The 19,243-nt window shown below is 58.7% G+C and overlaps 14 non-coding genes across 14 annotated transcripts; 7 read left to right on the forward strand and 7 right to left on the reverse strand.

The window, feature by feature from the left end:
* Window positions 1–74: 74 nt before the first annotated feature.
* LOC148841777 (5S ribosomal RNA) lies at window positions 75–193 on the reverse strand. Its single transcript, XR_016093192.1, has one exon. It is a non-coding gene; the product is annotated as a 5S ribosomal RNA (ribosomal RNA).
* Window positions 194–2,051: 1,858 nt separating this feature from the next.
* On the forward strand, window positions 2,052–2,215 carry LOC148841778 (U1 spliceosomal RNA). Its single transcript, XR_016092910.1, has one exon. It is a non-coding gene; the product is annotated as a U1 spliceosomal RNA (small nuclear RNA).
* Window positions 2,216–2,917: 702 nt separating this feature from the next.
* LOC148841779 (5S ribosomal RNA) lies at window positions 2,918–3,036 on the reverse strand. The gene has a single exon (XR_016093203.1). It is a non-coding gene; the product is annotated as a 5S ribosomal RNA (ribosomal RNA).
* Window positions 3,037–4,894: 1,858 nt separating this feature from the next.
* Window positions 4,895–5,058, forward strand: LOC148841780 (U1 spliceosomal RNA). The gene has a single exon (XR_016092999.1). It is a non-coding gene; the product is annotated as a U1 spliceosomal RNA (small nuclear RNA).
* Window positions 5,059–5,761: 703 nt separating this feature from the next.
* LOC148841781 (5S ribosomal RNA) lies at window positions 5,762–5,880 on the reverse strand. Its single transcript, XR_016093214.1, has one exon. It is a non-coding gene; the product is annotated as a 5S ribosomal RNA (ribosomal RNA).
* Window positions 5,881–7,725: 1,845 nt separating this feature from the next.
* Window positions 7,726–7,889, forward strand: LOC148841782 (U1 spliceosomal RNA). Its single transcript, XR_016093016.1, has one exon. It is a non-coding gene; the product is annotated as a U1 spliceosomal RNA (small nuclear RNA).
* A 702-nt stretch (window positions 7,890–8,591) lies between these two features.
* LOC148841783 (5S ribosomal RNA) lies at window positions 8,592–8,710 on the reverse strand. The gene has a single exon (XR_016093225.1). It is a non-coding gene; the product is annotated as a 5S ribosomal RNA (ribosomal RNA).
* Window positions 8,711–10,568: 1,858 nt separating this feature from the next.
* On the forward strand, window positions 10,569–10,732 carry LOC148841784 (U1 spliceosomal RNA). Its single transcript, XR_016093033.1, has one exon. It is a non-coding gene; the product is annotated as a U1 spliceosomal RNA (small nuclear RNA).
* Window positions 10,733–11,434: 702 nt separating this feature from the next.
* Window positions 11,435–11,553, reverse strand: LOC148841785 (5S ribosomal RNA). Its single transcript, XR_016093236.1, has one exon. It is a non-coding gene; the product is annotated as a 5S ribosomal RNA (ribosomal RNA).
* Window positions 11,554–13,397: 1,844 nt separating this feature from the next.
* On the forward strand, window positions 13,398–13,561 carry LOC148841786 (U1 spliceosomal RNA). The gene has a single exon (XR_016091612.1). It is a non-coding gene; the product is annotated as a U1 spliceosomal RNA (small nuclear RNA).
* Window positions 13,562–14,263: 702 nt separating this feature from the next.
* LOC148841787 (5S ribosomal RNA) lies at window positions 14,264–14,382 on the reverse strand. Its single transcript, XR_016093247.1, has one exon. It is a non-coding gene; the product is annotated as a 5S ribosomal RNA (ribosomal RNA).
* Window positions 14,383–16,227: 1,845 nt separating this feature from the next.
* On the forward strand, window positions 16,228–16,391 carry LOC148841788 (U1 spliceosomal RNA). Its single transcript, XR_016093057.1, has one exon. It is a non-coding gene; the product is annotated as a U1 spliceosomal RNA (small nuclear RNA).
* A 702-nt stretch (window positions 16,392–17,093) lies between these two features.
* On the reverse strand, window positions 17,094–17,212 carry LOC148841789 (5S ribosomal RNA). Its single transcript, XR_016093258.1, has one exon. It is a non-coding gene; the product is annotated as a 5S ribosomal RNA (ribosomal RNA).
* Window positions 17,213–19,070: 1,858 nt separating this feature from the next.
* Window positions 19,071–19,234, forward strand: LOC148841790 (U1 spliceosomal RNA). Its single transcript, XR_016091660.1, has one exon. It is a non-coding gene; the product is annotated as a U1 spliceosomal RNA (small nuclear RNA).
* Window positions 19,235–19,243: the final 9 nt, after the last annotated feature.

Genomic DNA, 19,243 nt, shown 5'->3' on the forward strand with positions numbered 1-19,243 from the left:
AAATGTCCATACTCGAGTTCTTCCTCCCAAAGCCTACGGCACCAACGGCGACCCCCGCTGGCCGAGAGAGCAAAAGCTTACAGCACCTGGTATTCCCAGGCGGTCTCCCATCCAAGTACTAACCAGGCCCGACCCTGCTTAGCTTCCGAGATCAGACGAGATCGGGCGTGTTCAGGGTGGTGTGGCCGTAAGCGCAAGCCGGGGCGCCGGACTCGCTACTTGAAGCTGTGTGGCGGGGGCGCCGTGCCCCCTGGGCGGGACTGAGGGATCGTTCATGTGCGATTCTTTGGAAAGGAGCCGCTTTCGAACTCAGTGCGTGCCTGGATGTTGGCGAATGTGCTCCCTTCAGTTGGCTTGCCCTGCTCTTGTCCCGCACTGGAGCAGGACAAACAAACTGCACGGAGGAGCACAAGGCAAGTGTTCACAAGACAGAAACCTCCAGTGCACAGCACTCTGAAAACATTTCTGGGCTGTCGCGTTTTATTTCGGCACATAAAGCGCACCGGCCCTACACGTCGGCCAGACGCGCGGCGCCTCCGCCCTCTTGTGGCCTTGCGGCGTCAGAGCAAGAGGCTCCTTCTCGCTGCCTTTCCGCTGTCCCGGCGGCCGGCGAGGAGGAAGCGCCGGGACGCTGTGCTGCAGAGCCCCGAGAGGGAACCTGGAGCGCACACTTTGTGGGGGGCGGGGGGCGGGGGGCCGCGTTCGCGCCCTGCCCCGGTCTCTTGCGCGAGCACTAAATCTCACGGCGCCAGCCAGCGGCCAGGAGACAAGTACAATATCACGGGACAGGGGGCCTCATCATTGATTGTTACAGGTGAGACGGGGATTAGGAGGAGAGCCCGACTGATGGGTAACACCCCCGTGACTCTTTCTTGAGAGACGCCCTGGGATTTGGAATGGCCAAGGAGGGTCAGGACACCTCGGTTTTACGCCTCCCCCGAAGGACGGCGCCTGTTTGTGCAGCAGAGTGTCGCCATGAGGATGCTGGGGCATAAGAGAGCCACACAGCCCGCAGGGTGAGCGCTCCCTACTGGTCCCAGTCACCCCTCTCGCAGGAGCAGCAGCAGCAACCTGAGCTTTCCCGGGGGGAATCTCCCATCCGGGTGCCGGCCGGGCTCACACCTGCTGGGCTGCCGTGGGTGAGCCCAGTCGAGAGTCGCAGGGTGAGACCTAGTCACCGGGGATTACTCGGCTCTCAGCACTTGAAAAGACCGACGGAGGACTCGTTCCCGCCGGAGCTGAATGTGCCTGCGAGTGTCGTGTCGTCTTCTTCCCCCGCCCCGCTGTGCTTGCTGTATTGTCTTTGAAGCCGGCCCCCGAGACGAGGCGGGCTGTTCCTGTGCCCCAATTAACACTTTACAGGTGCCATTCCCCGGCATTGTGGCCATTGTCGGAGGTCACACGCGATAAGATGAGGTGGAGGAGAGCGGGGCGTGCCCAGCGCCAGACATTGAAGGAAGGGGGCTGTGCGAGGTGAGGTGAGGCGCGACACGCCGGAGCCCCGACGCTGCTAATGCGGAGCACTTGTTGAACTGGCATTGAAAGGACGTGTGCGCACGGAGCGAGCCTTCCCTGCGGCGGAGCGTGGAAACTTTCTCCCCCCGCTGCAGGAGCTGTGTGCGGTGCGGTGCAGCGGTGCCGAGGGAAAAGCACGGAAGGCAGCAGGCTCTGGAGAGCAGGTAAGAGACGGAGCCTTGGGGGCAGGCGAGCAGGCGCGTTTTTCGGAAATTGCTGAAGAGGCTCCGGTGTTTGTTCGGTGTGTGGCAGGCGCACGTCGCGAGCTTGCGTAGCGATCTGCCGGTCTGGTGATATGTAAATGAGGCCGAATTGCATCCCGGGACATGCTGCGATGGCGAAATGGCGACTGCAGATGTGTAGGAAACGGCGCGCTCGTTTTCTCGTTTTCCCCACACTTTTGAGTGTTGGTGTGGCGTGTGAGTGTGCGAAAGAGTGGGCCCAGCAGGAGGCGGTGGCGTGCAGGGCGAGGAGCTGGCCTAGGCTGCGAGTGCTGTGCTGTGGGTGCGGGCCGCTTGCAGGGGCCTGTACAACTCATACTTACCTGGCAGGGGAGATACCTTGATCAAGAAGGAGGTTCACCCAGGGCGAGGCTCGGCCATTGCACTCCGGCTGTGCTGACCCCTGCGAATTCCCCAAATGTGGGAATCTCGACTGCATAATTTCTGGTAGTGGGGGACTGCGTTCGCGCTCTCCCCTGGTGTGCTTGGTCCAATAACAGATGCGGCAGTGCAGGCGGCTTTGCTGTGTGCTGGGGAGCTGTGCTGGGCTTCCGCGCTCGGCAGCCCCCCCCCGTGAGCAGCACAACATGCTGGTGAAACCGCTTCATAGAGGGGGGTTATTCACGAGCACCGGCAGACGACATGGTACTCGTTTTAGTGCCCGTTACAGACATACGCTATGCTTTCTTGTTCTTAACTCGGTTTTTCCCTTTTTTTCTGCTCACTCTGAATCCATCCCTGCTCATTTTGTTGGAGAATCTGTGCTCAATGAATGAAATGGGTTATAAATGAATATATGTATATTTCTACGAAAAACGAGTTGTTTATTGACTGACCTTCAATTGCAGATTTAGAGGCAGCTTCGATATTCGTTTTACAAACGTGTTTTTTTCCTAATACGAATCACACGCATGCCATTAAAAGAGCCATCTTTAGAGATCAGGATATCGATCATTTTTCTTGAGCATCTGAAGGGATGTGAGGGAGCTTCTCTTTCTGAACTGGCATGCCTAGAAAGTGGACGACCGTCGCGATACCGTTTGCCAGTCAGCGTTGCCGAAGGAAACAAAAGTGGGAAGATTGAAATGTTTGGTATTTTCGGGAAATAAATGTCCATACTCGAGTTCTTCCTCCCAAAGCCTACGGCACCAACGGCGACCCCCGCTGGCCGAGAGAGCAAAAGCTTACAGCACCTGGTATTCCCAGGCGGTCTCCCATCCAAGTACTAACCAGGCCCGACCCTGCTTAGCTTCCGAGATCAGACGAGATCGGGCGTGTTCAGGGTGGTGTGGCCGTAAGCGCAAGCCGGGGCGCCGGACTCGCTACTTGAAGCTGTGTGGCGGGGGCGCCGTGCCCCCTGGGCGGGACTGAGGGATCGTTCATGTGCGATTCTTTGGAAAGGAGCCGCTTTCGAACTCAGTGCGTGCCTGGATGTTGGCGAATGTGCTCCCTTCAGTTGGCTTGCCCTGCTCTTGTCCCGCACTGGAGCAGGACAAACAAACTGCACGGAGGAGCACAAGGCAAGTGTTCACAAGACAGAAACCTCCAGTGCACAGCACTCTGAAAACATTTCTGGGCTGTCGCGTTTTATTTCGGCACATAAAGCGCACCGGCCCTACACGTCGGCCAGACGCGCGGCGCCTCCGCCCTCTTGTGGCCTTGCGGCGTCAGAGCAAGAGGCTCCTTCTCGCTGCCTTTCCGCTGTCCCGGCGGCCGGCGAGGAGGAAGCGCCGGGACGCTGTGCTGCAGAGCCCCGAGAGGGAACCTGGAGCGCACACTTTGTGGGGGGCGGGGGGCGGGGGGCCGCGTTCGCGCCCTGCCCCGGTCTCTTGCGCGAGCACTAAATCTCACGGCGCCAGCCAGCGGCCAGGAGACAAGTACAATATCACGGGACAGGGGGCCTCATCATTGATTGTTACAGGTGAGACGGGGATTAGGAGGAGAGCCCGACTGATGGGTAACACCCCCGTGACTCTTTCTTGAGAGACGCCCTGGGATTTGGAATGGCCAAGGAGGGTCAGGACACCTCGGTTTTACGCCTCCCCCGAAGGACGGCGCCTGTTTGTGCAGCAGAGTGTCGCCATGAGGATGCTGGGGCATAAGAGAGCCACACAGCCCGCAGGGTGAGCGCTCCCTACTGGTCCCAGTCACCCCTCTCGCAGGAGCAGCAGCAGCAACCTGAGCTTTCCCGGGGGGAATCTCCCATCCGGGTGCCGGCCGGGCTCACACCTGCTGGGCTGCCGTGGGTGAGCCCAGTCGAGAGTCGCAGGGTGAGACCTAGTCACCGGGGATTACTCGGCTCTCAGCACTTGAAAAGACCGACGGAGGACTCGTTCCCGCCGGAGCTGAATGTGCCTGCGAGTGTCGTGTCGTCTTCTTCCCCCGCCCCGCTGTGCTTGCTGTATTGTCTTTGAAGCCGGCCCCCGAGACGAGGCGGGCTGTTCCTGTGCCCCAATTAACACTTTACAGGTGCCATTCCCCGGCATTGTGGCCATTGTCGGAGGTCACACGCGATAAGATGAGGTGGAGGAGAGCGGGGCGTGCCCAGCGCCAGACATTGAAGGAAGGGGGCTGTGCGAGGTGAGGTGAGGCGCGACACGCCGGAGCCCCGACGCTGCTAATGCGGAGCACTTGTTGAACTGGCATTGAAAGGACGTGTGCGCACGGAGCGAGCCTTCCCTGCGGCGGAGCGTGGAAACTTTCTCCCCCCGCTGCAGGAGCTGTGTGCGGTGCGGTGCAGCGGTGCCGAGGGAAAAGCACGGAAGGCAGCAGGCTCTGGAGAGCAGGTAAGAGACGGAGCCTTGGGGGCAGGCGAGCAGGCGCGTTTTTCGGAAATTGCTGAAGAGGCTCCGGTGTTTGTTCGGTGTGTGGCAGGCGCACGTCGCGAGCTTGCGTAGCGATCTGCCGGTCTGGTGATATGTAAATGAGGCCGAATTGCATCCCGGGACATGCTGCGATGGCGAAATGGCGACTGCAGATGTGTAGGAAACGGCGCGCTCGTTTTCTCGTTTTCCCCACACTTTTGAGTGTTGGTGTGGCGTGTGAGTGTGCGAAAGAGTGGGCCCAGCAGGAGGCGGTGGCGTGCAGGGCGAGGAGCTGGCCTAGGCTGCGAGTGCTGTGCTGTGGGTGCGGGCCGCTTGCAGGGGCCTGTACAACTCATACTTACCTGGCAGGGGAGATACCTTGATCAAGAAGGAGGTTCACCCAGGGCGAGGCTCGGCCATTGCACTCCGGCTGTGCTGACCCCTGCGAATTCCCCAAATGTGGGAATCTCGACTGCATAATTTCTGGTAGTGGGGGACTGCGTTCGCGCTCTCCCCTGGTGTGCTTGGTCCAATAACAGATGCGGCAGTGCAGGCGGCTTTGCTGTGTGCTGGGGAGCTGTGCTGGGCTTCCGCGCTCGGCAGCCCCCCCCCCGTGAGCAGCACAACATGCTGGTGAAACCGCTTCATAGAGGGGGGTTATTCACGAGCACCGGCAGACGACATGGTACTCGTTTTAGTGCCCGTTACAGACATACGCTATGCTTTCTTGTTCTTAACTCGGTTTTTCCCTTTTTTTCTGCTCACTCTGAATCCATCCCTGCTCATTTTGTTGGAGAATCTGTGCTCAATGAATGAAATGGGTTATAAATGAATATATGTATATTTCTACGAAAAACGAGTTGTTTATTGACTGACCTTCAATTGCAGATTTAGAGGCAGCTTCGATATTCGTTTTACAAACGTGTTTTTTTCCTAATACGAATCACACGCATGCCATTAAAAGAGCCATCTTTAGAGATCAGGATATCGATCATTTTTCTTGAGCATCTGAAGGGATGTGAGGGAGCTTCTCTTTCTGAACTGGCATGCCTAGAAAGTGGACGACCGTCGCGATACCGTTTGCCAGTCAGCGTTGCCGAAGGAAACAAAAGTGGGAAGATTGAAATGTTTGGTATTTTCGGGAAATAAATGTCCATACTCGAGTTCTTCCTCCCAAAGCCTACGGCACCAACGGCGACCCCCGCTGGCCGAGAGAGCAAAAGCTTACAGCACCTGGTATTCCCAGGCGGTCTCCCATCCAAGTACTAACCAGGCCCGACCCTGCTTAGCTTCCGAGATCAGACGAGATCGGGCGTGTTCAGGGTGGTGTGGCCGTAAGCGCAAGCCGGGGCGCCGGACTCGCTACTTGAAGCTGTGTGGCGGGGGCGCCGTGCCCCCTGGGCGGGACTGAGGGATCGTTCATGTGCGATTCTTTGGAAAGGAGCCGCTTTCGAACTCAGTGCGTGCCTGGATGTTGGCGAATGTGCTCCCTTCAGTTGGCTTGCCCTGCTCTTGTCCCGCACTGGAGCAGGACAAACAAACTGCACGGAGGAGCACAAGGCAAGTGTTCACAAGACAGAAACCTCCAGTGCACAGCACTCTGAAAACATTTCTGGGCTGTCGCGTTTTATTTCGGCACATAAAGCGCACCGGCCCTACACGTCGGCCAGACGCGCGGCGCCTCCGCCCTCTTGTGGCCTTGCGGCGTCAGAGCAAGAGGCTCCTTCTCGCTGCCTTTCCGCTGTCCCGGCGGCCGGCGAGGAGGAAGCGCCGGGACGCTGTGCTGCAGAGCCCCGAGAGGGAACCTGGAGCGCACACTTTGTGGGGGGCGGGGGGCGGGGGGCCGCGTTCGCGCCCTGCCCCGGTCTCTTGCGCGAGCACTAAATCTCACGGCGCCAGCCAGCGGCCAGGAGACAAGTACAATATCACGGGACAGGGGGCCTCATCATTGATTGTTACAGGTGAGACGGGGATTAGGAGGAGAGCCCGACTGATGGGTAACACCCCCGTGACTCTTTCTTGAGAGACGCCCTGGGATTTGGAATGGCCAAGGAGGGTCAGGACACCTCGGTTTTACGCCTCCCCCGAAGGACGGCGCCTGTTTGTGCAGCAGAGTGTCGCCATGAGGATGCTGGGGCATAAGAGAGCCACACAGCCCGCAGGGTGAGCGCTCCCTACTGGTCTCGCAGGAGCAGCAGCAGCAACCTGAGCTTTCCCGGGGGGAATCTCCCATCCGGGTGCCGGCCGGGCTCACACCTGCTGGGCTGCCGTGGGTGAGCCCAGTCGAGAGTCGCAGGGTGAGACCTAGTCACCGGGGATTACTCGGCTCTCAGCACTTGAAAAGACCGACGGAGGACTCGTTCCCGCCGGAGCTGAATGTGCCTGCGAGTGTCGTGTCGTCTTCTTCCCCCGCCCCGCTGTGCTTGCTGTATTGTCTTTGAAGCCGGCCCCCGAGACGAGGCGGGCTGTTCCTGTGCCCCAATTAACACTTTACAGGTGCCATTCCCCGGCATTGTGGCCATTGTCGGAGGTCACACGCGATAAGATGAGGTGGAGGAGAGCGGGGCGTGCCCAGCGCCAGACATTGAAGGAAGGGGGCTGTGCGAGGTGAGGTGAGGCGCGACACGCCGGAGCCCCGACGCTGCTAATGCGGAGCACTTGTTGAACTGGCATTGAAAGGACGTGTGCGCACGGAGCGAGCCTTCCCTGCGGCGGAGCGTGGAAACTTTCTCCCCCCGCTGCAGGAGCTGTGTGCGGTGCGGTGCAGCGGTGCCGAGGGAAAAGCACGGAAGGCAGCAGGCTCTGGAGAGCAGGTAAGAGACGGAGCCTTGGGGGCAGGCGAGCAGGCGCGTTTTTCGGAAATTGCTGAAGAGGCTCCGGTGTTTGTTCGGTGTGTGGCAGGCGCACGTCGCGAGCTTGCGTAGCGATCTGCCGGTCTGGTGATATGTAAATGAGGCCGAATTGCATCCCGGGACATGCTGCGATGGCGAAATGGCGACTGCAGATGTGTAGGAAACGGCGCGCTCGTTTTCTCGTTTTCCCCACACTTTTGAGTGTTGGTGTGGCGTGTGAGTGTGCGAAAGAGTGGGCCCAGCAGGAGGCGGTGGCGTGCAGGGCGAGGAGCTGGCCTAGGCTGCGAGTGCTGTGCTGTGGGTGCGGGCCGCTTGCAGGGGCCTGTACAACTCATACTTACCTGGCAGGGGAGATACCTTGATCAAGAAGGAGGTTCACCCAGGGCGAGGCTCGGCCATTGCACTCCGGCTGTGCTGACCCCTGCGAATTCCCCAAATGTGGGAATCTCGACTGCATAATTTCTGGTAGTGGGGGACTGCGTTCGCGCTCTCCCCTGGTGTGCTTGGTCCAATAACAGATGCGGCAGTGCAGGCGGCTTTGCTGTGTGCTGGGGAGCTGTGCTGGGCTTCCGCGCTCGGCAGCCCCCCCCCGTGAGCAGCACAACATGCTGGTGAAACCGCTTCATAGAGGGGGGTTATTCACGAGCACCGGCAGACGACATGGTACTCGTTTTAGTGCCCGTTACAGACATACGCTATGCTTTCTTGTTCTTAACTCGGTTTTTCCCTTTTTTTCTGCTCACTCTGAATCCATCCCTGCTCATTTTGTTGGAGAATCTGTGCTCAATGAATGAAATGGGTTATAAATGAATATATGTATATTTCTACGAAAAACGAGTTGTTTATTGACTGACCTTCAATTGCAGATTTAGAGGCAGCTTCGATATTCGTTTTACAAACGTGTTTTTTTCCTAATACGAATCACACGCATGCCATTAAAAGAGCCATCTTTAGAGATCAGGATATCGATCATTTTTCTTGAGCATCTGAAGGGATGTGAGGGAGCTTCTCTTTCTGAACTGGCATGCCTAGAAAGTGGACGACCGTCGCGATACCGTTTGCCAGTCAGCGTTGCCGAAGGAAACAAAAGTGGGAAGATTGAAATGTTTGGTATTTTCGGGAAATAAATGTCCATACTCGAGTTCTTCCTCCCAAAGCCTACGGCACCAACGGCGACCCCCGCTGGCCGAGAGAGCAAAAGCTTACAGCACCTGGTATTCCCAGGCGGTCTCCCATCCAAGTACTAACCAGGCCCGACCCTGCTTAGCTTCCGAGATCAGACGAGATCGGGCGTGTTCAGGGTGGTGTGGCCGTAAGCGCAAGCCGGGGCGCCGGACTCGCTACTTGAAGCTGTGTGGCGGGGGCGCCGTGCCCCCTGGGCGGGACTGAGGGATCGTTCATGTGCGATTCTTTGGAAAGGAGCCGCTTTCGAACTCAGTGCGTGCCTGGATGTTGGCGAATGTGCTCCCTTCAGTTGGCTTGCCCTGCTCTTGTCCCGCACTGGAGCAGGACAAACAAACTGCACGGAGGAGCACAAGGCAAGTGTTCACAAGACAGAAACCTCCAGTGCACAGCACTCTGAAAACATTTCTGGGCTGTCGCGTTTTATTTCGGCACATAAAGCGCACCGGCCCTACACGTCGGCCAGACGCGCGGCGCCTCCGCCCTCTTGTGGCCTTGCGGCGTCAGAGCAAGAGGCTCCTTCTCGCTGCCTTTCCGCTGTCCCGGCGGCCGGCGAGGAGGAAGCGCCGGGACGCTGTGCTGCAGAGCCCCGAGAGGGAACCTGGAGCGCACACTTTGTGGGGGGCGGGGGGCGGGGGGCCGCGTTCGCGCCCTGCCCCGGTCTCTTGCGCGAGCACTAAATCTCACGGCGCCAGCCAGCGGCCAGGAGACAAGTACAATATCACGGGACAGGGGGCCTCATCATTGATTGTTACAGGTGAGACGGGGATTAGGAGGAGAGCCCGACTGATGGGTAACACCCCCGTGACTCTTTCTTGAGAGACGCCCTGGGATTTGGAATGGCCAAGGAGGGTCAGGACACCTCGGTTTTACGCCTCCCCCGAAGGACGGCGCCTGTTTGTGCAGCAGAGTGTCGCCATGAGGATGCTGGGGCATAAGAGAGCCACACAGCCCGCAGGGTGAGCGCTCCCTACTGGTCCCAGTCACCCCTCTCGCAGGAGCAGCAGCAGCAACCTGAGCTTTCCCGGGGGGAATCTCCCATCCGGGTGCCGGCCGGGCTCACACCTGCTGGGCTGCCGTGGTTGAGCCCAGTCGAGAGTCGCAGGGTGAGACCTAGTCACCGGGGATTACTCGGCTCTCAGCACTTGAAAAGACCGACGGAGGACTCGTTCCCGCCGGAGCTGAATGTGCCTGCGAGTGTCGTGTCGTCTTCTTCCCCCGCCCCGCTGTGCTTGCTGTATTGTCTTTGAAGCCGGCCCCCGAGACGAGGCGGGCTGTTCCTGTGCCCCAATTAACACTTTACAGGTGCCATTCCCCGGCATTGTGGCCATTGTCGGAGGTCACACGCGATAAGATGAGGTGGAGGAGAGCGGGGCGTGCCCAGCGCCAGACATTGAAGGAAGGGGGCTGTGCGAGGTGAGGTGAGGCGCGACACGCCGGAGCCCCGACGCTGCTAATGCGGAGCACTTGTTGAACTGGCATTGAAAGGACGTGTGCGCACGGAGCGAGCCTTCCCTGCGGCGGAGCGTGGAAACTTTCTCCCCCCGCTGCAGGAGCTGTGTGCGGTGCGGTGCAGCGGTGCCGAGGGAAAAGCACGGAAGGCAGCAGGCTCTGGAGAGCAGGTAAGAGACGGAGCCTTGGGGGCAGGCGAGCAGGCGCGTTTTTCGGAAATTGCTGAAGAGGCTCCGGTGTTTGTTCGGTGTGTGGCAGGCGCACGTCGCGAGCTTGCGTAGCGATCTGCCGGTATGGTGATATGTAAATGAGGCCGAATTGCATCCCGGGACATGCTGCGATGGCGAAATGGCGACTGCAGATGTGTAGGAAACGGCGCGCTCGTTTTCTCGTTTTCCCCACACTTTTGAGTGTTGGTGTGGCGTGTGAGTGTGCGAAAGAGTGGGCCCAGCAGGAGGCGGTGGCGTGCAGGGCGAGGAGCTGGCCTAGGCTGCGAGTGCTGTGCTGTGGGTGCGGGCCGCTTGCAGGGGCCTGTACAATTCATACTTACCTGGCAGGGGAGATACCTTGATCAAGAAGGAGGTTCACCCAGGGCGAGGCTCGGCCATTGCACTCCGGCTGTGCTGACCCCTGCGAATTCCCCAAATGTGGGAATCTCGACTGCATAATTTCTGGTAGTGGGGGACTGCGTTCGCGCTCTCCCCTGGTGTGCTTGGTCCAATAACAGATGCGGCAGTGCAGGCGGCTTTGCTGTGTGCTGGGGAGCTGTGCTGGGCTTCCGCGCTCGGCAGTCCCCCCCCGTGAGCAGCACAACATGCTGGTGAAACCGCTTCATAGAGGGGGGTTATTCACGAGCACCGGCAGACGACATGGTACTCGTTTTAGTGCCCGTTACAGACATACGCTATGCTTTCTTGTTCTTAACTCGGTTTTTCCCTTTTTTTCTGCTCACTCTGAATCCATCCCTGCTCATTTTGTTGGAGAATCTGTGCTCAATGAATGAAATGGGTTATAAATGAATATATGTATATTTCTACGAAAAACGAGTTGTTTATTGACTGACCTTCAATTGCAGATTTAGAGGCAGCTTCGATATTCGTTTTACAAACGTGTTTTTTTCCTAATACGAATCACACGCATGCCATTAAAAGAGCCATCTTTAGAGATCAGGATATCGATCATTTTTCTTGAGCATCTGAAGGGATGTGAGGGAGCTTCTCTTTCTGAACTGGCATGCCTAGAAAGTGGACGACCGTCGCGATACCGTTTGCCAGTCAGCGTTGCCGAAGGAAACAAAAGTGGGAAGATTGAAATGTTTGGTATTTTCGGGAAATAAATGTCCATACTCGAGTTCTTCCTCCCAAAGCCTACGGCACCAACGGCGACCCCCGCTGGCCGAGAGAGCAAAAGCTTACAGCACCTGGTATTCCCAGGCGGTCTCCCATCCAAGTACTAACCAGGCCCGACCCTGCTTAGCTTCCGAGATCAGACGAGATCGGGCGTGTTCAGGGTGGTGTGGCCGTAAGCGCAAGCCGGGGCGCCGGACTCGCTACTTGAAGCTGTGTGGCGGGGGCGCCGTGCCCCCTGGGCGGGACTGAGGGATCGTTCATGTGCGATTCTTTGGAAAGGAGCCGCTTTCGAACTCAGTGCGTGCCTGGATGTTGGCGAATGTGCTCCCTTCAGTTGGCTTGCCCTGCTCTTGTCCCGCACTGGAGCAGGACAAACAAACTGCACGGAGGAGCACAAGGCAAGTGTTCACAAGACAGAAACCTCCAGTGCACAGCACTCTGAAAACATTTCTGGGCTGTCGCGTTTTATTTCGGCACATAAAGCGCACCGGCCCTACACGTCGGCCAGACGCGCGGCGCCTCCGCCCTCTTGTGGCCTTGCGGCGTCAGAGCAAGAGGCTCCTTCTCGCTGCCTTTCCGCTGTCCCGGCGGCCGGCGAGGAGGAAGCGCCGGGACGCTGTGCTGCAGAGCCCCGAGAGGGAACCTGGAGCGCACACTTTGTGGGGGGCCGCGTTCGCGCCCTGCCCCGGTCTCTTGCGCGAGCACTAAATCTCACGGCGCCAGCCAGCGGCCAGGAGACAAGTACAATATCACGGGACAGGGGGCCTCATCATTGATTGTTACAGGTGAGACGGGGATTAGGAGGAGAGCCCGACTGATGGGTAACACCCCCGTGACTCTTTCTTGAGAGACGCCCTGGGATTTGGAATGGCCAAGGAGGGTCAGGACACCTCGGTTTTACGCCTCCCCCGAAGGACGGCGCCTGTTTGTGCAGCAGAGTGTCGCCATGAGGATGCTGGGGCATAAGAGAGCCACACAGCCCGCAGGGTGAGCGCTCCCTACTGGTCCCAGTCACCCCTCTCGCAGGAGCAGCAGCAGCAACCTGAGCTTTCCCGGGGGGAATCTCCCATCCGGGTGCCGGCCGGGCTCACACCTGCTGGGCTGCCGTGGGTGAGCCCAGTCGAGAGTCGCAGGGTGAGACCTAGTCACCGGGGATTACTCGGCTCTCAGCACTTGAAAAGACCGACGGAGGACTCGTTCCCGCCGGAGCTGAATGTGCCTGCGAGTGTCGTGTCGTCTTCTTCCCCCGCCCCGCTGTGCTTGCTGTATTGTCTTTGAAGCCGGCCCCCGAGACGAGGCGGGCTGTTCCTGTGCCCCAATTAACACTTTACAGGTGCCATTCCCCGGCATTGTGGCCATTGTCGGAGGTCACACGCGATAAGATGAGGTGGAGGAGAGCGGGGCGTGCCCAGCGCCAGACATTGAAGGAAGGGGGCTGTGCGAGGTGAGGTGAGGCGCGACACGCCGGAGCCCCGACGCTGCTAATGCGGAGCACTTGTTGAACTGGCATTGAAAGGACGTGTGCGCACGGAGCGAGCCTTCCCTGCGGCGGAGCGTGGAAACTTTCTCCCCCCGCTGCAGGAGCTGTGTGCGGTGCGGTGCAGCGGTGCCGAGGGAAAAGCACGGAAGGCAGCAGGCTCTGGAGAGCAGGTAAGAGACGGAGCCTTGGGGGCAGGCGAGCAGGCGCGTTTTTCGGAAATTGCTGAAGAGGCTCCGGTGTTTGTTCGGTGTGTGGCAGGCGCACGTCGCGAGCTTGCGTAGCGATCTGCCGGTCTGGTGATATGTAAATGAGGCCGAATTGCATCCCGGGACATGCTGCGATGGCGAAATGGCGACTGCAGATGTGTAGGAAACGGCGCGCTCGTTTTCTCGTTTTCCCCACACTTTTGAGTGTTGGTGTGGCGTGTGAGTGTGCGAAAGAGTGGGCCCAGCAGGAGGCGGTGGCGTGCAGGGCGAGGAGCTGGCCTAGGCTGCGAGTGCTGTGCTGTGGGTGCGGGCCGCTTGCAGGGGCCTGTACAACTCATACTTACCTGGCAGGGGAGATACCTTGATCAAGAAGGAGGTTCACCCAGGGCGAGGCTCGGCCATTGCACTCCGGCTGTGCTGACCCCTGCGAATTCCCCAAATGTGGGAATCTCGACTGCATAATTTCTGGTAGTGGGGGACTGCGTTCGCGCTCTCCCCGGGTGTGCTTGGTCCAATAACAGATGCGGCAGTGCAGGCGGCTTTGCTGTGTGCTGGGGAGCTGTGCTGGGCTTCCGCGCTCGGCAGCCCCCCCCCGTGAGCAGCACAACATGCTGGTGAAACCGCTTCATAGAGGGGGGTTATTCACGAGCACCGGCAGACGACATGGTACTCGTTTTAGTGCCCGTTACAGACATACGCTATGCTTTCTTGTTCTTAACTCGGTTTTTCCCTTTTTTTCTGCTCACTCTGAATCCATCCCTGCTCATTTTGTTGGAGAATCTGTGCTCAATGAATGAAATGGGTTATAAATGAATATATGTATATTTCTACGAAAAACGAGTTGTTTATTGACTGACCTTCAATTGCAGATTTAGAGGCAGCTTCGATATTCGTTTTACAAACGTGTTTTTTTCCTAATACGAATCACACGCATGCCATTAAAAGAGCCATCTTTAGAGATCAGGATATCGATCATTTTTCTTGAGCATCTGAAGGGATGTGAGGGAGCTTCTCTTTCTGAACTGGCATGCCTAGAAAGTGGACGACCGTCGCGATACCGTTTGCCAGTCAGCGTTGCCGAAGGAAACAAAAGTGGGAAGATTGAAATGTTTGGTATTTTCGGGAAATAAATGTCCATACTCGAGTTCTTCCTCCCAAAGCCTACGGCACCAACGGCGACCCCCGCTGGCCGAGAGAGCAAAAGCTTACAGCACCTGGTATTCCCAGGCGGTCTCCCATCCAAGTACTAACCAGGCCCGACCCTGCTTAGCTTCCGAGATCAGACGAGATCGGGCGTGTTCAGGGTGGTGTGGCCGTAAGCGCAAGCCGGGGCGCCGGACTCGCTACTTGAAGCTGTGTGGCGGGGGCGCCGTGCCCCCTGGGCGGGACTGAGGGATCGTTCATGTGCGATTCTTTGGAAAGGAGCCGCTTTCGAACTCAGTGCGTGCCTGGATGTTGGCGAATGTGCTCCCTTCAGTTGGCTTGCCCTGCTCTTGTCCCGCACTGGAGCAGGACAAACAAACTGCACGGAGGAGCACAAGGCAAGTGTTCACAAGACAGAAACCTCCAGTGCACAGCACTCTGAAAACATTTCTGGGCTGTCGCGTTTTATTTCGGCACATAAAGCGCACCGGCCCTACACGTCGGCCAGACGCGCGGCGCCTCCGCCCTCTTGTGGCCTTGCGGCGTCAGAGCAAGAGGCTCCTTCTCGCTGCCTTTCCGCTGTCCCGGCGGCCGGCGAGGAGGAAGCGCCGGGACGCTGTGCTGCAGAGCCCCGAGAGGGAACCTGGAGCGCACACTTTGTGGGGGGCGGGGGGCGGGGGGCCGCGTTCGCGCCCTGCCCCGGTCTCTTGCGCGAGCACTAAATCTCACGGCGCCAGCCAGCGGCCAGGAGACAAGTACAATATCACGGGACAGGGGGCCTCATCATTGATTGTTACAGGTGAGACGGGGATTAGGAGGAGAGCCCGACTGATGGGTAACACCCCCGTGACTCTTTCTTGAGAGACGCCCTGGGATTTGGAATGGCCAAGGAGGGTCAGGACACCTCGGTTTTACGCCTCCCCCGAAGGACGGCGCCTGTTTGTGCAGCAGAGTGTCGCCATGAGGATGCTGGGGCATAAGAGAGCCACACAGCCCGCAGGGTGAGCGCTCCCTACTGGTCTCGCAGGAGCAGCAGCAGCAACCTGAGCTTTCCCGGGGGGAATCTCCCATCCGGGTGCCGGCCGGGCTCACACCTGCTGGGCTGCCGTGGGTGAGCCCAGTCGAGAGTCGCAGGGTGAGACCTAGTCACCGGGGATTACTCGGCTCTCAGCACTTGAAAAGACCGACGGAGGACTCGTTCCCGCCGGAGCTGAATGTGCCTGCGAGTGTCGTGTCGTCTTCTTCCCCCGCCCCGCTGTGCTTGCTGTATTGTCTTTGAAGCCGGCCCCCGAGACGAGGCGGGCTGTTCCTGTGCCCCAATTAACACTTTACAGGTGCCATTCCCCGGCATTGTGGCCATTGTCGGAGGTCACACGCGATAAGATGAGGTGGAGGAGAGCGGGGCGTGCCCAGCGCCAGACATTGAAGGAAGGGGGCTGTGCGAGGTGAGGTGAGGCGCGACACGCCGGAGCCCCGACGCTGCTAATGCGGAGCACTTGTTGAACTGGCATTGAAAGGACGTGTGCGCACGGAGCGAGCCTTCCCTGCGGCGGAGCGTGGAAACTTTCTCCCCCCGCTGCAGGAGCTGTGTGCGGTGCGGTGCAGCGGTGCCGAGGGAAAAGCACGGAAGGCAGCAGGCTCTGGAGAGCAGGTAAGAGACGGAGCCTTGGGGGCAGGCGAGCAGGCGCGTTTTTCGGAAATTGCTGAAGAGGCTCCGGTGTTTGTTCGGTGTGTGGCAGGCGCACGTCGCGAGCTTGCGTAGCGATCTGCCGGTCTGGTGATATGTAAATGAGGCCGAATTGCATCCCGGGACATGCTGCGATGGCGAAATGGCGACTGCAGATGTGTAGGAAACGGCGCGCTCGTTTTCTCGTTTTCCCCACACTTTTGAGTGTTGGTGTGGCGTGTGAGTGTGCGAAAGAGTGGGCCCAGCAGGAGGCGGTGGCGTGCAGGGCGAGGAGCTGGCCTAGGCTGCGAGTGCTGTGCTGTGGGTGCGGGCCGCTTGCAGGGGCCTGTACAACTCATACTTACCTGGCAGGGGAGATACCTTGATCAAGAAGGAGGTTCACCCAGGGCGAGGCTCGGCCATTGCACTCCGGCTGTGCTGACCCCTGCGAATTCCCCAAATGTGGGAATCTCGACTGCATAATTTCTGGTAGTGGGGGACTGCGTTCGCGCTCTCCCCTGGTGTGCTTGGTCCAATAACAGATGCGGCAGTGCAGGCGGCTTTGCTGTGTGCTGGGGAGCTGTGCTGGGCTTCCGCGCTCGGCAGCCCCCCCCCGTGAGCAGCACAACATGCTGGTGAAACCGCTTCATAGAGGGGGGTTATTCACGAGCACCGGCAGACGACATGGTACTCGTTTTAGTGCCCGTTACAGACATACGCTATGCTTTCTTGTTCTTAACTCGGTTTTTCCCTTTTTTTCTGCTCACTCTGAATCCATCCCTGCTCATTTTGTTGGAGAATCTGTGCTCAATGAATGAAATGGGTTATAAATGAATATATGTATATTTCTACGAAAAACGAGTTGTTTATTGACTGACCTTCAATTGCAGATTTAGAGGCAGCTTCGATATTCGTTTTACAAACGTGTTTTTTTCCTAATACGAATCACACGCATGCCATTAAAAGAGCCATCTTTAGAGATCAGGATATCGATCATTTTTCTTGAGCATCTGAAGGGATGTGAGGGAGCTTCTCTTTCTGAACTGGCATGCCTAGAAAGTGGACGACCGTCGCGATACCGTTTGCCAGTCAGCGTTGCCGAAGGAAACAAAAGTGGGAAGATTGAAATGTTTGGTATTTTCGGGAAATAAATGTCCATACTCGAGTTCTTCCTCCCAAAGCCTACGGCACCAACGGCGACCCCCGCTGGCCGAGAGAGCAAAAGCTTACAGCACCTGGTATTCCCAGGCGGTCTCCCATCCAAGTACTAACCAGGCCCGACCCTGCTTAGCTTCCGAGATCAGACGAGATCGGGCGTGTTCAGGGTGGTGTGGCCGTAAGCGCAAGCCGGGGCGCCGGACTCGCTACTTGAAGCTGTGTGGCGGGGGCGCCGTGCCCCCTGGGCGGGACTGAGGGATCGTTCATGTGCGATTCTTTGGAAAGGAGCCGCTTTCGAACTCAGTGCGTGCCTGGATGTTGGCGAATGTGCTCCCTTCAGTTGGCTTGCCCTGCTCTTGTCCCGCACTGGAGCAGGACAAACAAACTGCACGGAGGAGCACAAGGCAAGTGTTCACAAGACAGAAACCTCCAGTGCACAGCACTCTGAAAACATTTCTGGGCTGTCGCGTTTTATTTCGGCACATAAAGCGCACCGGCCCTACACGTCGGCCAGACGCGCGGCGCCTCCGCCCTCTTGTGGCCTTGCGGCGTCAGAGCAAGAGGCTCCTTCTCGCTGCCTTTCCGCTGTCCCGGCGGCCGGCGAGGAGGAAGCGCCGGGACGCTGTGCTGCAGAGCCCCGAGAGGGAACCTGGAGCGCACACTTTGTGGGGGGCGGGGGGCGGGGGGCCGCGTTCGCGCCCTGCCCCGGTCTCTTGCGCGAGCACTAAATCTCACGGCGCCAGCCAGCGGCCAGGAGACAAGTACAATATCACGGGACAGGGGGCCTCATCATTGATTGTTACAGGTGAGACGGGGATTAGGAGGAGAGCCCGACTGATGGGTAACACCCCCGTGACTCTTTCTTGAGAGACGCCCTGGGATTTGGAATGGCCAAGGAGGGTCAGGACACCTCGGTTTTACGCCTCCCCCGAAGGACGGCGCCTGTTTGTGCAGCAGAGTGTCGCCATGAGGATGCTGGGGCATAAGAGAGCCACACAGCCCGCAGGGTGAGCGCTCCCTACTGGTCCCAGTCACCCCTCTCGCAGGAGCAGCAGCAGCAACCTGAGCTTTCCCGGGGGGAATCTCCCATCCGGGTGCCGGCCGGGCTCACACCTGCTGGGCTGCCGTGGGTGAGCCCAGTCGAGAGTCGCAGGGTGAGACCTAGTCACCGGGGATTACTCGGCTCTCAGCACTTGAAAAGACCGACGGAGGACTCGTTCCCGCCGGAGCTGAATGTGCCTGCGAGTGTCGTGTCGTCTTCTTCCCCCGCCCCGCTGTGCTTGCTGTATTGTCTTTGAAGCCGGCCCCCGAGACGAGGCGGGCTGTTCCTGTGCCCCAATTAACACTTTACAGGTGCCATTCCCCGGCATTGTGGCCATTGTCGGAGGTCACACGCGATAAGATGAGGTGGAGGAGAGCGGGGCGTGCCCAGCGCCAGACATTGAAGGAAGGGGGCTGTGCGAGGTGAGGTGAGGCGCGACACGCCGGAGCCCCGACGCTGCTAATGCGGAGCACTTGTTGAACTGGCATTGAAAGGACGTGTGCGCACGGAGCGAGCCTTCCCTGCGGCGGAGCGTGGAAACTTTCTCCCCCCGCTGCAGGAGCTGTGTGCGGTGCGGTGCAGCGGTGCCGAGGGAAAAGCACGGAAGGCAGCAGGCTCTGGAGAGCAGGTAAGAGACGGAGCCTTGGGGGCAGGCGAGCAGGCGCGTTTTTCGGAAATTGCTGAAGAGGCTCCGGTGTTTGTTCGGTGTGTGGCAGGCGCACGTCGCGAGCTTGCGTAGCGATCTGCCGGTCTGGTGATATGTAAATGAGGCCGAATTGCATCCCGGGACATGCTGCGATGGCGAAATGGCGACTGCAGATGTGTAGGAAACGGCGCGCTCGTTTTCTCGTTTTCCCCACACTTTTGAGTGTTGGTGTGGCGTGTGAGTGTGCGAAAGAGTGGGCCCAGCAGGAGGCGGTGGCGTGCAGGGCGAGGAGCTGGCCTAGGCTGCGAGTGCTGTGCTGTGGGTGCGGGCCGCTTGCAGGGGCCTGTACAACTCATACTTACCTGGCAGGGGAGATACCTTGATCAAGAAGGAAGTTCACCCAGGGCGAGGCTCGGCCATTGCACTCCGGCTGTGCTGACCCCTGCGAATTCCCCAAATGTGGGAATCTCGACTGCATAATTTCTGGTAGTGGGGGACTGCGTTCGCGCTCTCCCCTGGTGTGCTTG

This window comes from Atractosteus spatula, chromosome 1, assembly GCF_055471065.1.
Source record: "Atractosteus spatula isolate fAtrSpa1 chromosome 1, fAtrSpa1.hap1, whole genome shotgun sequence".
NCBI classification, from domain to species: Eukaryota; Metazoa; Chordata; class Actinopteri; order Semionotiformes; family Lepisosteidae; genus Atractosteus; species Atractosteus spatula.